This window comes from Podarcis pityusensis (genome assembly GCF_964106645.2).
Source record: "Podarcis pityusensis genome assembly, chromosome: 3".
Lineage (NCBI taxonomy): Eukaryota > Metazoa > Chordata > Lepidosauria > Squamata > Lacertidae > Podarcis > Podarcis pityusensis.
Window position 1 is genome coordinate 87,602,884 of NC_138026.1, and position 12,808 is coordinate 87,615,691.

At 43.5% G+C, this 12,808-nt stretch overlaps 1 protein-coding gene across 5 annotated transcripts in view; it reads right to left on the reverse strand.

The window, feature by feature from the left end:
- The window catches only part of LRFN2 (leucine rich repeat and fibronectin type III domain containing 2), a 279,324-nt gene that overhangs the window by 107,141 nt on the left and 159,375 nt on the right, over positions 1–12,808 (reverse strand). The gene's annotated exons all lie outside the window — the stretch shown is intronic.

Here is a 12,808-nt window from a genome sequence, read left to right on the forward strand (position 1 = left end):
AAGGTATCAGGGTATCAGGTGCTGGGAACGACCTCTGCTTGAGACCCCCAGGGAGCTGTAGTCAGCTAGGATAGACAACACTGTGCTAGATAGAGAAATAATCTAGCTTGCTGTAAAACAGCTTCCTGTGTTCAAATCTGCCTCTCCTTATTCTAACCGACATTTCAGCATGCAAAAGTGCAGTAAGCAAACGTTAACCGAAATAAGTACACCCAGTCTGATCACTAGCTGAGAAAGCTGCAAGGAGAAGGTGCATATGTAAATTACATTGTGCATCAAGAGCAGGCAAGGAGAAGCAAAGCTGTGGCAAGGATGGCGCATGGGCGTTTGTTAATGCAGAGCAAAGCTCAATGTGTGCATTCACGCAAAACAGGTTTTGGCGAACCAAACATGCTTGGTGATGGCAGCAATGGCAAGGGAGGGAAGCAAAGGGGCAGCAGCATGTTCCCAGGTGTGGTGGTGCCACATTAGTTGGGATGGGGCGAGGTGAGATTGGGGGAGATCAGGTTCAGTGCCACAAGTATCTGTGCTCCTACAGGGCTGCCAACTTGGCACTCTCCCAACTGGCAGCTCCACCACCAACACTGTATACACACCATCACACACCACTGTTGATAGATGGTCCTTGGATTGCGTGGTGTGGGATAGGTAGCTTTCAGCTCTTGCAGTCCACCAAGTGCTGCCCTCCACCAGACAGGTGATTGTCCAAAGCAGATGTCACACCTTTCAACATGCCCCTCATTCTCACACTTCACTCCATTCTAACCACTAGCCTATTCTTCCTTTGTTATTGTTAGCTCTTCACCCTGAAAAGTGGCACATAGTGAATGTGTTGTTTAGTCGTTTAGTCGTGTCTGACTCTTCATGACCCCATGGACCAGAGCATGCCAGGCATAGTGAATGTAGCTGCGTTCTTTCTCACAAACACAGCCAGAGAGAGGGAATGAAAGAAAGAATTAGGAATCTTTACCCTTTAAAACTAAAGGGAGACAAAATGGTATTCAGGCATCCATTCTAAGCTTCTGCTGCATTTCCAAGAGTAGAAGCCATGGCAACAGGAAATAATCCGGGACTAGAGAAGACAGGACATGAATGTCAAGGGTGGTGGAAAGCAGACTGTGTATGAGGCTTCTGCTCTTGGGGTTGCCACTTACTGCATGCACAATGTAAAGGTTCAGTCAAATGTTCCAGCCACACTTTGGACTGGTCCTCATTGCTTGTACTGACCGGTGCTATCCAGCAGAAAGTAAAGCATCAGATGAAACACTGTTTGATTGAGGATTTGTGGTTTGGTCATTTCTAAGAGGCGAATCATTGCTGAGATTTCGAATCCCCACGACGGGGTGAGCTCCTGTTGCTTGGTCCCTGCTCCTGCCAACCTAGTAGTTCAAAAGCACATCAAAGTGCAAGTAGATAAATAGGTACCACTCCAGTGGGAAGGTAAACGGCATTTCCGTGAGCTGCTCTGGTTCGCCAGAAGAAGCTTAGTCATGCTGGCCACATGACCCAGAAGCTGTCTGTGGACAAACGCCGGCTCCCTTGGCCAGTAAAGCAAGATGAGAGCCGCAACCCCAAAGTCATCCGCGACTGGACTTAACGGTCAGGAGTCCCTTTACCTTTACCTAAGAGGCCAATTGGGAAGTGCAGATTTTAAATTGTAGCATGTTTACTCCTATCTTTCCTCCTATGTTTATTCTCCTACTTAGTGTTATCCTATACCCGTTATCCCTCTATTTCTTAAGACTGCATACACATACATGCACAGCGGCATTAGGAACTACAACAGTTCTATATTGCTAGAGACTATGTGTGCCCCTCACCGGAATTGATAGGCCCAATTGGAAAGGTCTGTGCAGTTAATCCTATCCTATGATGTTCACAAATGCTCTCCAATGGCCTAGAGAGTGAGAACAATGTGTTTGATCCTATCTGTGTGCATTGGTGAGGGAGGGACCCAAACATAAGCACACACATCCTGAGCCATTTGTCTCAATTATACTTGACATTAATGTAGAACTGGTGGTGGTGGTGACTACACATTTCTCAGTCTGAAAGCCACCAACCTCACTCCATAAGTCTAAGCCGGAACAAATGCACAGCTAGTGTCATGAGAGAGAGAGAGGCTCTGACAGAAGGCCACTTTTACTGCCAAATATTGGGACTACGAGAAAGACAAACTACCAGAGACTGTATATGGTGTATGCTTATATGGTGTATATGCTTAGAAAGGGTGATTCATTCAGAGAGAAAAATACTGAGTGGTATGTACCCACTCCTGGATAAGAAATGGTGATGATGGAGAGAGATTAGGCTTCACTTGCTCAAGCTAGGCACATGACAAGAGTGTGGTATGGTTTCATTTTGTTTCCCCCATCCTCTTTCAGATGTCTTAGGCAATTTTCCTTCTCATAGAAAGTTTGCAGCGCACAGTTGTGTCTGCCATGCCACTGAAGTACCTACTCCAAACTCTACAGAAAAGTATGCACAACCAACCACTACTAGCTTTCATTGGAGAGTTGACTCAGCTACATGGAAGACATGCAGTAACCACTTAAAGAGTTTTCTGCCTAATGCTTATGATCATAAGGGGAGCCTGTAGGCTCTATCTATAGAGTCAAGCAGAGCATAGAATGCATATGGTGTGCCGCAGACATATGTGCAGTGTGCAACAGTGACAACTCTGGTCTTTATGACATGGTTAGATGCTACAGAAAGCTGTCTCTTTGCCCAGTGACAGAGAAACCATTTGCTAAGTTTCTAAGCATTCTAGACCCAAATCTCAAACTAATTTACATATAAAGAATGAAGAGCAGATAAAAACAGAAAAGCAATAAAAACATTTAAACCAAAAGTAAAATGCTTCCAAGAGGGCACTTGCAGAAAAGACCCATTTATCCAGCTGGGAAAGCCTATTGGAACAAAAATGTCTTCAATTGTTTCTAGAAAGTGCAGATAGTCATATCTCAACAGGGATGCTATTCCATAGAACAGGGGCAGCCATACTAAAAGCCCTGTTCCAATTCACTGAGAAATGGGCTACTGAGATCTTTGGAACTTGCAGGAGAAAGTCTCTCACAGACCATTGGGAATTAGCAGGTCCTGAAGAGCTGTGAGTTTCTATTCCCACATGGAAGATCACATATCTCCATTTTCAGATAAGTATCCCAGAGGAGCAGGCTTGTGGATTTTATCATTGAAACCATGAAGGAATCAGTGATTAAACTGAGCAAGCGGTGGTACAAAGAAGCCAATGGTTTCTTTGACAGTCTTTCAGAACTCATTAATATGAGTTGCATTTTACAATTTGCATTGGTATTGTTCGACTGCTGTATGTAAACTGCTTTAAGGTCACTAGTGGCAGAAAGTGGCCTACGAAAGCTCTAAGCAAAGACATAAATAGTATATACTCTGGTTTGTGCTTTTGAATGAGCCCACTGTGCAGGCAATGGGCAACACTGATTCAGATCTGCGAAGTTCCTTGAGCTTTTCTCCATGGGCGCACTCTGCACAATTCATGATGATCATGCACAACAATAATTTAGATCTGCTTTGTGCAAATTGCATGGCTGCTCTTCTATGCTAAGTGCCAGCATGTAAGGCAGGCAGAAATATATTCAAAAATAAAGGAATGTGTTTTGTACATATCCCTAAATTTACTGCTTCATCTGTACCCTGTTATTACAAAGCATTTATTCATGCCACCCTTTTACAGTCCTCTCTACAGCTCTGTTTCCCCAGAAGAAACAAGGAACTTATTTCTTCATTTATTAGACAAAGTGGCCATATTATATTGAACACTGAGCACAACACTTCTACCACAGAGGATGGCTCCAAATGGCACATGCTGCTCCCCTTGCTGTGATTAATGCAGGCAAATCTCTGTGTACTCCCTCCTCCAAACAAAACCAGGTGGTTAGAGATGCATTGCAAAACATATAAATGGGAAGAGGAATTGTGAACTCCTCATTAAAATAAATAAACACTTTTTTAAAAGCCTAAAGGAGGATCGTTTTAAACAAGAAAGCAATTAAAGAGCCTCTCTCACCTTCCCTCTGCAACACTTTTGGAAAGCGTGAGGGGACCAGAGGCACCATAAAGTCATTTTATTTATAAAAAAACACACACACAAATGTGCTGATTCCAACATTTGCAGCATCTACATTTTCTCAGCTCAGCTGCCACATCCTTCTCTTAATGTGGGTGTTTCTGCCATATGCACCGAGGCGACGGAAGGCACGACCGAGGCATTTGAAAGCAAGCTCTGTTGTTTGCCAATCTAAAAAAGGTCATCTTTCTTACGTAAAGTCTCCTTATAAAATAATGGCTATGACAAGTGCATGTGGAGTTCAGCAGAGCTGGATAGAGGGTAGGTTGGCTTTCTGAAGGGGAAAACACAGGAGCCAATATGATGTAATGGTCAGAGTGTGAGGCTGGGACTGGGGAAACTGGAAACTGTAAAGCTCACTAGGGGTGCCTCCAGACTCGTTATGATTTTGCAGGATGGGTACAAGCACATACAATAAATTTAAGTTTGCACAATTAAAGTGAGTGAGCATGCGCTGTTGCCCAGCACATGCCCTAGCCTGGACACTGAGGTCCAGCGCTGAAGGCCTTCAGGGGGCTCCCTCATTGCGAGCCATGAAGCTACAGGGAACCAGTAGAGAGCCTACTTGGTAGTGGCGCCCACTCTATGGAACATCTTCCCATCAGATGCCAAACACATAAACAACTATTTGACTTTTAGAAGACATCTGAAAGCAGCCCTGTTCAGGGAAGTTTTTAATAGTTGATGTTTTACTATGTTTTTAATATTTTGTTGAGAGCCGCCCAGAGTTGCTGGAGCAACCCAGTCAGATGGGCAACATAAAATTATTGTTATTGTTGTTATTATTATTATTATTATTATTATTATTATTATTATTTCTACTACTCCAAATCCATCTTTTAAAAAAGCAAGTAAATGTATTTTTATAGTAAGAAGGGTGACAGGGAAATGCACTGAAATGTGTGGGATGAAGCAATCATTAGCAGGAATACATATAAACAGCCCACGAGCAAATCAGGATAAATATATGATGAACGCTTATTGATGCACAGAATTCAGAATACATCCACAGTAAAAGACTAGACTTAGCCTAACTTCCATCAAAGTTTTGTGCAAGGAAATCAGGGTGGATGCTCAATCAACAGGCTTCCCTTCCAAGTTGTTGACCTTCTACCAGTGGTTGAAGACACATCTCTTTACCCAGGTGTTTGGGAGGAGTTACATGCCAGTCATGCAATCTGTACCACAGTAGTGGGAGACCTCTGGTCCCCAGATCAAACTTGGCACACCAGGGGCCCAAATTACATTTCCTGTAAACGATGGCAGGTACTGCTGTGACTTCAAAGCAACAACTGGAACTTCAAGTGAGCTCCCGATTGTTCCTTTGATGGAGAAAGGTGTGTTCTGCTGATAGATGTTGAGCATCCACTAACTCCTAGAGGGGGAACCAAAGATTCAAACTACAGTGATACCTCGGGTTAAGTATTTAATTCGTTCCGGAGGTCCGTTCTTAACCTGAAACTGTTCTTAACCTGAAGCACCACTTTAGCTAATGGGGCTGCCTGCTGCCGCTGCACCACCAGAGCACAATTTCTGTTCTCATCCTGAAGTTCTTAACCCGAGGTACTATTTCTGGGTTAGCGGAGTCTGTAACCTGAAGCATATGTAACCTGAAGCATATGTAACCTGAGGTGCCACTGTACTTGAAAGCCCTTCTGCAGGCATCCCCATGCTGCTCTTTGAACCTCTGAAAACCACCTGGTTTTCAGAGGTTCCAAGAACAGCATGGGGCTGTTTGCTAAAGGACTTCCAAACAGCCTCACACTATGATTTGTGAAGTCCCCAAAATCAGGTTCTGAAAGTACAGAATCATCTGACCTCTTAGTAACATCAGGTGTTTGAAAGGCGGGTGCCCTACCCACTGGTCAAATATGCCCTGCCATGAATGAGGAGATGAGGATCTGGTCCATTAGCCACCAAAGGTTCTCTACCCTCGTTGCATCACTTGCTGCTTATTCGTATCTTACTGGATCTTAGACCTTAGGTTAAGTTTGGATTTGATGTTCTTTTTTATGCTTGAGATACTATTAGCACTTGGTTGTGTGCTGGTTGTACTTTCATACACTAATGTTTTATCTTGTGATATGTGTAACCCACCCTGGGACCCTTTGGTGGACGGGTGGGCTTATGAATCCAATGAATAAATAACTATCAACACTTTCTCCCTACAGACACTACATCTTGTACTGATGAGGCTGTATTCAACTTGCCACTGATTCCCCTCCCAACATGAAATCTGAAGCAAATGTGGGTTTCCTGGAAGAGCAAAACATCTGAAGAATTTTGAGTGTTTTAGGAGCCCTGAAATTTCTTGGAAGGGGTCTTTGTTTGCTGTGGTATTGTAAAGCAAGGTTCAAAGTGAATTTGTTCTTTCACACATGGACAAAGCATCTATGGAATTTGGAGGAGTGTGTGTGTGTGTGTGGACCATAAAGAAGGCTGATCGCCGAAGAATTGATGCTTTGAATTATGGTGCTGGAGGAGACTCTTGAGAGTCCCATGGACTGCAAGAAGACTAAACCTCTCCATTCTGAAGGAAATCAGCCCTGAGTGCTCACTGGAAGGACAGATCCTGAAGCTGAGACTCCAATACTTTGGCCACCTCATGAGAAGAGAAGACTCCCTGGAAAAGACCCTGATGTTGGGAAAGATGGAGGGCACAAGGCGAAGGGGACGACAGAAGACAAGATGGTTGGATAGTGTTCTTGAAGCTACTAACATGAGTTTGCCCAAACTGTGGGAGGCAGTGGAAGACAGAAGTGCCTGGTGTGCTCTGGTCCATGGGGTCACAAAGAGTCGGACATGATTAAACGACTAAACAACAACAAGTGTGTGTGTGTGTGTGTGTGTGTGTGTGTGTGTGTAGGTGAGCAGAATTTCTCAAGGGGGTACAGGTCCCTTGGCTGTATGTTTCTATATTTTCACTGTAAAAGCAGTTTTAAAAGTAATAGTAGAACGCATACACATACTGAGGATGCACACATATGCTTGTTTTGCCTGCTGTCTCACTTTTTTGTCATAAATACTTGCTATTTCACATTTTTCATAATTACAAAAACTTTTCAAGCACACTAAAGGGGAAATGGATCCTCAAATTTATATTTTTCTAAATGCTTCTTTTGTCTCTCATTAAAGCAGTTTGGAAGCAAAAGGTTTTTATTTAAAATAATGATAAAAAAGCTTATTGAATACACTTGTGAGCGTTAAAGAAGCTAGAGAGATAAAAATATTTTTGATTTCTTGTTTTTGTCTTGAACTATTCTTATTTCTGTACTATATATCCATTGACACTTGGGTTGCTTTTGTTCATTGTGATAATGAAAAAGCATGCCAAAGAATAGAACAATGAAATTCTCTGTTAAAAACAACTGCTTGAAACATTCAGGAAATAATTAAACTCAACAATAAACTAAAAACCTGTTTAGAACATCCAGCAGCGTTCCACATGTCAGGGTAGGCTTGCCTAAACAAAAATGTTTTTAGCAGGTGCTGAAAAGAGTGAAGTGAAGGAATCTGCCTGATGCCAATAGACAGGGAGTTCCAGAGTGTGGATGCTGCCACACTAAAAGATTGATTTCTTACCGTTAGGTAGGCTTGCATTGAAATATGAATGAAATCAAACTTTTTCTCCCTTGTTCCTGGTGTATATCTTCCCTCACCCTTTCTTCCTTGGTGAGAAGTAGGGCGCCATTTTAGGGTCTGCCTCAGGTGCCAAAATCTCTTGGGCCAGCTCTGTTCGTATCTCAATTATTTCTGATGTCTCATCAAAGACGGAGCACCACAACTCCCTGTCTTTAATTCCTCTCCTCTCCAATGGGCACATTGGCTTGGCTTGGCTCCCCAATCAAAATGCTATCTGTCAAGAATAATAAGCTTCAGAAGGCCATAGGATGCCAAGATTCCCACAGTCGCCACACTGTGAGAACCAGACGGCAATGTGCTAAATGGGGGAAAGCCTAGATTCAGTCTTTCTTCAAGGCATCCTCAAAGAGTCAGCCACCTGTTTCTAATGCTGTGGGCCATGACGTTGACTGCAGAGATGCCATGGCTGTTCTTGTGAAGAAAAAGCCTCCACAGCATTGCATTGGTGCATTTATTTATTTATTTATTTATTTATTTAGGAGAAAAGTATAATGGCACTGTAATAAAATTTCCACACACACAATATTGTGGAGCCTCTTACCTGGCCTTGGTTGGAAATTCTAAGAACCCCCCCAAGTTATTTATTTTGTTTCTGGTCAATAACAATGTAATGTTATGCTTCTGTTTTCAGCACTTAGGCTAGTGAACAGCTCAAAGGAATAAAGAGTCACTGCTAGCTATTTTTGCTTACCAGCTAGCACCAGAAAATTCAAATATCTGCACCTGATCATGTCCACAGACCACTTACGCAAGCATCGTTTCTTCAATGTCTTAGGAATAAAACTGAGGGCAGTTCTAGCATATGCCTTCATGAAGATTCATATTAATCATTTTAGAGATCTATTCTAGGGATGCTTGAGGAATTCAATTTCCCTGAACTGACCAGATCAGCACCTCCCACATTATTATGCAAACATCCTTTAGATTCTGCAGCTCTCTGAATTTTATAATACAGTAATCAGCTGGGGAAAAATGTACCAAAATGTGTTTTAAAATGAGTGTGGTAGAATAAAATACATCTAGAAATGCATCGACTGGGATAAAATAGCTATTTAAATGTACATTTGTGTGCAAACATTTTAAAAAATCACAGATTAACATGGAAACAAAATGAAATAGATATGAATGAATACATGTGAAATTGACACAGACCGCAAATAGGCCGATCTGTTCATCCCTAGGCTCTTCTGCAATACATATGTATCTTTCCCCTCAATGTCATGATAATTAAGCTCTGACAGGAAAGGATATTTTAAGGGACTAGCCAAAGTTGCTTTGAACGCCACTTTGTCGAAAGAAGTTGCTGTCTCTGAAAAATTGATTCTGTTGTCCAATTATGTTGACATTGGGTTGGCAAGCAGCGCATTCTTGGGTTCATTTTGTATTTGCTATCTTTTAGCTTCTCTTTTCCTTGAGTTATGGGCTATACTGGTAGAATCCAAAAAGAAAAGGGACACTGGGACAGATCCAGATGAAGTTAGCTGCACTTACGTCCCACCGAAATCAATGTATAACATTAGTTGCAATTCAACTTCAATGCTGCTGATTTCAAGGGAAACTAATTGCAGTTGACTAAGTCTAGATCCAATCCATTCTTTCTCCGGGTGGCATCATTAAACAGATAAGTGCCAATGAGAAGGAACCTGTGGACAATTGACCCTCCTAAGATAGGTAAGCAGCTTCCTATCACTGAAATGAAGCTCTTCCCACTTCCCTCTCTCCCCCTGCGTTTGTCATAGGAAAACATGGAGAAAGAATACAGGGATATGCCAAAGGGCATAGCATCTTCTAGAACTTGGAATGCATAAAAATAGTAGATGGGAAATTGTAAGCAACATAAAGAGGAGCCTTCTGGACCAGTCCAAAGATCCATCTAGAACAGCATTCTGTTCTCACAATGGCCAACTAGAAGCCTGTAGGAACTGCATGAATCGGCTCTCTCCCCACTTGTAATTCTCAGCAACTGGTATTCAGAAGCATGCTGCCTCTGACTGTGGAGCCACAACATTACAATCATGGCTAGTATTTTATTTTAAAGCCATCCATGTTGGTGACTACCCATACCTCTTGTGGGAGCGAATTACGTAACTGAACAATGTACCATGTGAATAATTATTTCCTTTTGTCTCCCTCGACTCTTCCAACAAATCAGCTTCATCGGATCTCCCTGAGTTCTAGAATTATGGATCTGGGAGAGAGAAGAAACTCCCCAACCCTCTTTCTCTACTAAACAGGATAGTGGTTGCTTGCAATCCTCATGCATGACCTCCACTTCACCTTTGCACTATAGAGACATGGTTGATATTCTCATTTGAAAGACAAAAAGCATCATAAATAGTATAAACAGATACAAATTAAATTTCCCCTAGAGAATTAGTTCCTCCAGCATCACTAAAGCCAGGAAGCATTAGGTTCGAATAGGCAGCAGTGACTGCCAGGAAACAGGGATTGACTGATTTTCTGCCGCATTACCTGGAAGGATTTGATTTCCTCATTATCAATCTGTTGAGGTAAATATATTATTCATCCATTAGCCTGTTTCTTCCATACAAAGGAACTTGCCTGCAAGGAAGATTCTTCTTCAGTGGCCTACATATGATCAAATACAAGCCATCTCACTTGCTTGGGAAGGACCATGGCTCGGTGCTAATGTACCTGCTTTGCATGCCAAAAAATTCCAGGGTCAATTCCTGTCATCTCCAGATCAGTCTGGGGTTGTCTGGCACCCTCTTTGACACCTTGGATAACTAATGTCAGTCCCTGTAAGCCAGGCATGGGGAACCTCTGGGCTCTTTAAAGGTAAAGGGATCCCTGACCGTTAGGTCCAGTCGCAGACGACTCGGGGGTTGCAGCGCTCATGTGGCCAGCATGACTAAGCCGCTTCTGGCGAACCAGAGCAGCGCACGGAAATGCCGTTTACCTTTCTGCCGGAGCGGTACCTATTTATCTACTTGCACTTTGACGTGCTTTCGAACTGCTAGGTTGGCAGGAGCAGGGACCGAGCAACGGGAGCTCACCCCGTCAAGGGGATTCAAACTGCCAACCTTCTGATCAGCAAGCCCTAGGCTCTGTGGTTTAGACCACAGTGCCACCTGCATCCCTTCTGGGCTCTTTAGGGGGGACTATTTAGGGAGGGACTATTTAGCTCAGCACAGCTCCCATGAGCCTGTTTCCACAAAGCTAGGCTCACTTGCCTCATCAAATGTGACATCAGGTGAGGGCCAAGTAGAGACATGGCTGCCGGTGCACAGCTGGCATCCTTAAAGTGTGCTCTTGATTGGGTATCAGCAAGGGAGGTTTGCTACCACTGCCAATCAGCAGACAGATGGTAAGAGCAAGTCACCCGGGATTGGCTGTGCTAAAGTTACTTCCGTAGCTCAGCTGATCCTGGCAGAAAGCAGAGCTTGAAGTCAGTGACTGTCAGATGGTAAGAACGGACTTCAAGACTGCCGGGGTTAGCTGTGCTACTGAGTTGATTGACTGCATTTATATCCCTCCTTTTTCTCCAAGAGGCTAAAGGTGGTGTACATGGATCCCCTCTGTCCTCATTTAATCCCCACAACAACCCTGTTAGTCTCAAAGGCTGTGACTGGCCCAAGGTCAGCCAGTGAACTTCATAGCTGAGTCGGCATTTAGACATGCTCTCCCAGGTCCTAGACTGACACTCTAACCACCACACCACACTGTCAAGGAGCTCAACAGTGCAGCCACCCTCTACGGAAAGTTTTGAGCCTCATGTCAAGCCATGCTTGGCTTGGCTCGGTTTTTCCTTTGTAGTGCAGGTTGCTACAAAGGAGAAATGGGTCTCCTTGTGCCCTGCTCACCTGTCAAAACAGCCCCCCAAAGGAGGAGAGTAAGAGGGAGCTGAATGAGTCAATTCTAGATGAGTCCATTCCTCCTCCTTCCACTGTTCTGGATTGGTCAACTCATCTTAAAGTGCTCCGACAATATTCCGAAAATATTAACTACCCAACAAGCCTGGCTCAAGAACTGGCCTTAGCTGAGAAATCCTATAAGGCAAATATAACTGATATAACGACCCAGAGGCCACCTTCTTAGCTTGGAAAAAAACTTTCAAAGTCAACTGGTTACTTCCAAATGTACTCAAACAGAGGAGACGGTTATGTTCAGGACCAGTTCCACTTGATATGCACAGACCTCTCCAGCATGAAAAAATTTCTAATGATAACAAATGGGCTACTTCTGACTCTAGTGGAAAATTTTACACCTCAGGAAAGAGGCACAGAGCCAAATGACACTGACCAAATGAACAACCTACCCGAACCAGCAGATATGAATCACCCAGTAACCAGCAAGAAATCACAAAAACAAAAACCAGAAGCAAAGAAAAAGAAAAGCAAAAATATCAAAATACTAAGGAAATCGAAGATAACCCATCATGCTCACAAACAAAACAGCCCCTGAGTTTGAGGGGGGGGGGGGGAATCTAGCCAGATCTACTCCTGCTGTAGACAAGACTGAGCAAGATGGACCAATGATCTGACTCAGACAGATTTTTGGGGGGGAGGCCCCCCCATAACCCAAGAAATTAATGAATGTCAGAATCTAGTTAATATTTTATATACTGAAGGGAAATTGCAGTCTGCAGCAGTTCTCCCGGGTGGGCTGGTTGAATGTAGGCCATTATGAAAGAAAAGTCAGGCAAATACACGTCAAAGAAAGTGTTTTGCGTCTGGGCAAAATAGGGGTTGCTGAGGTGACAGGAAGGGGGCAGGATGTGCTGAGAGGAAAAATATGCCTGTCAGGTGGGATAGCAGGTGGATGGGAGGAGTTGCTTGGAGCAAGGGTTTGCTGGAAAGGCAGAGAAGAAAGGCCACAACCATATTGGCTGCTGGCTGAAGAGCTGGCAACCCAAAGACTGGAGAACATGTCTGGATGCTCTAGATTCAAGCTGGCTGTGAAGCCATGAGAGAAGCAGGGAGAAACCCTCTAGAGATGGCAATGCTGTAACTTCTGCACTCCCTCCACCTACACTTAGGTTGTATATATGTGAATAAACTTTAAGTCTCTGCTGCTCCTTCATTTCCACAAAGAGACAAG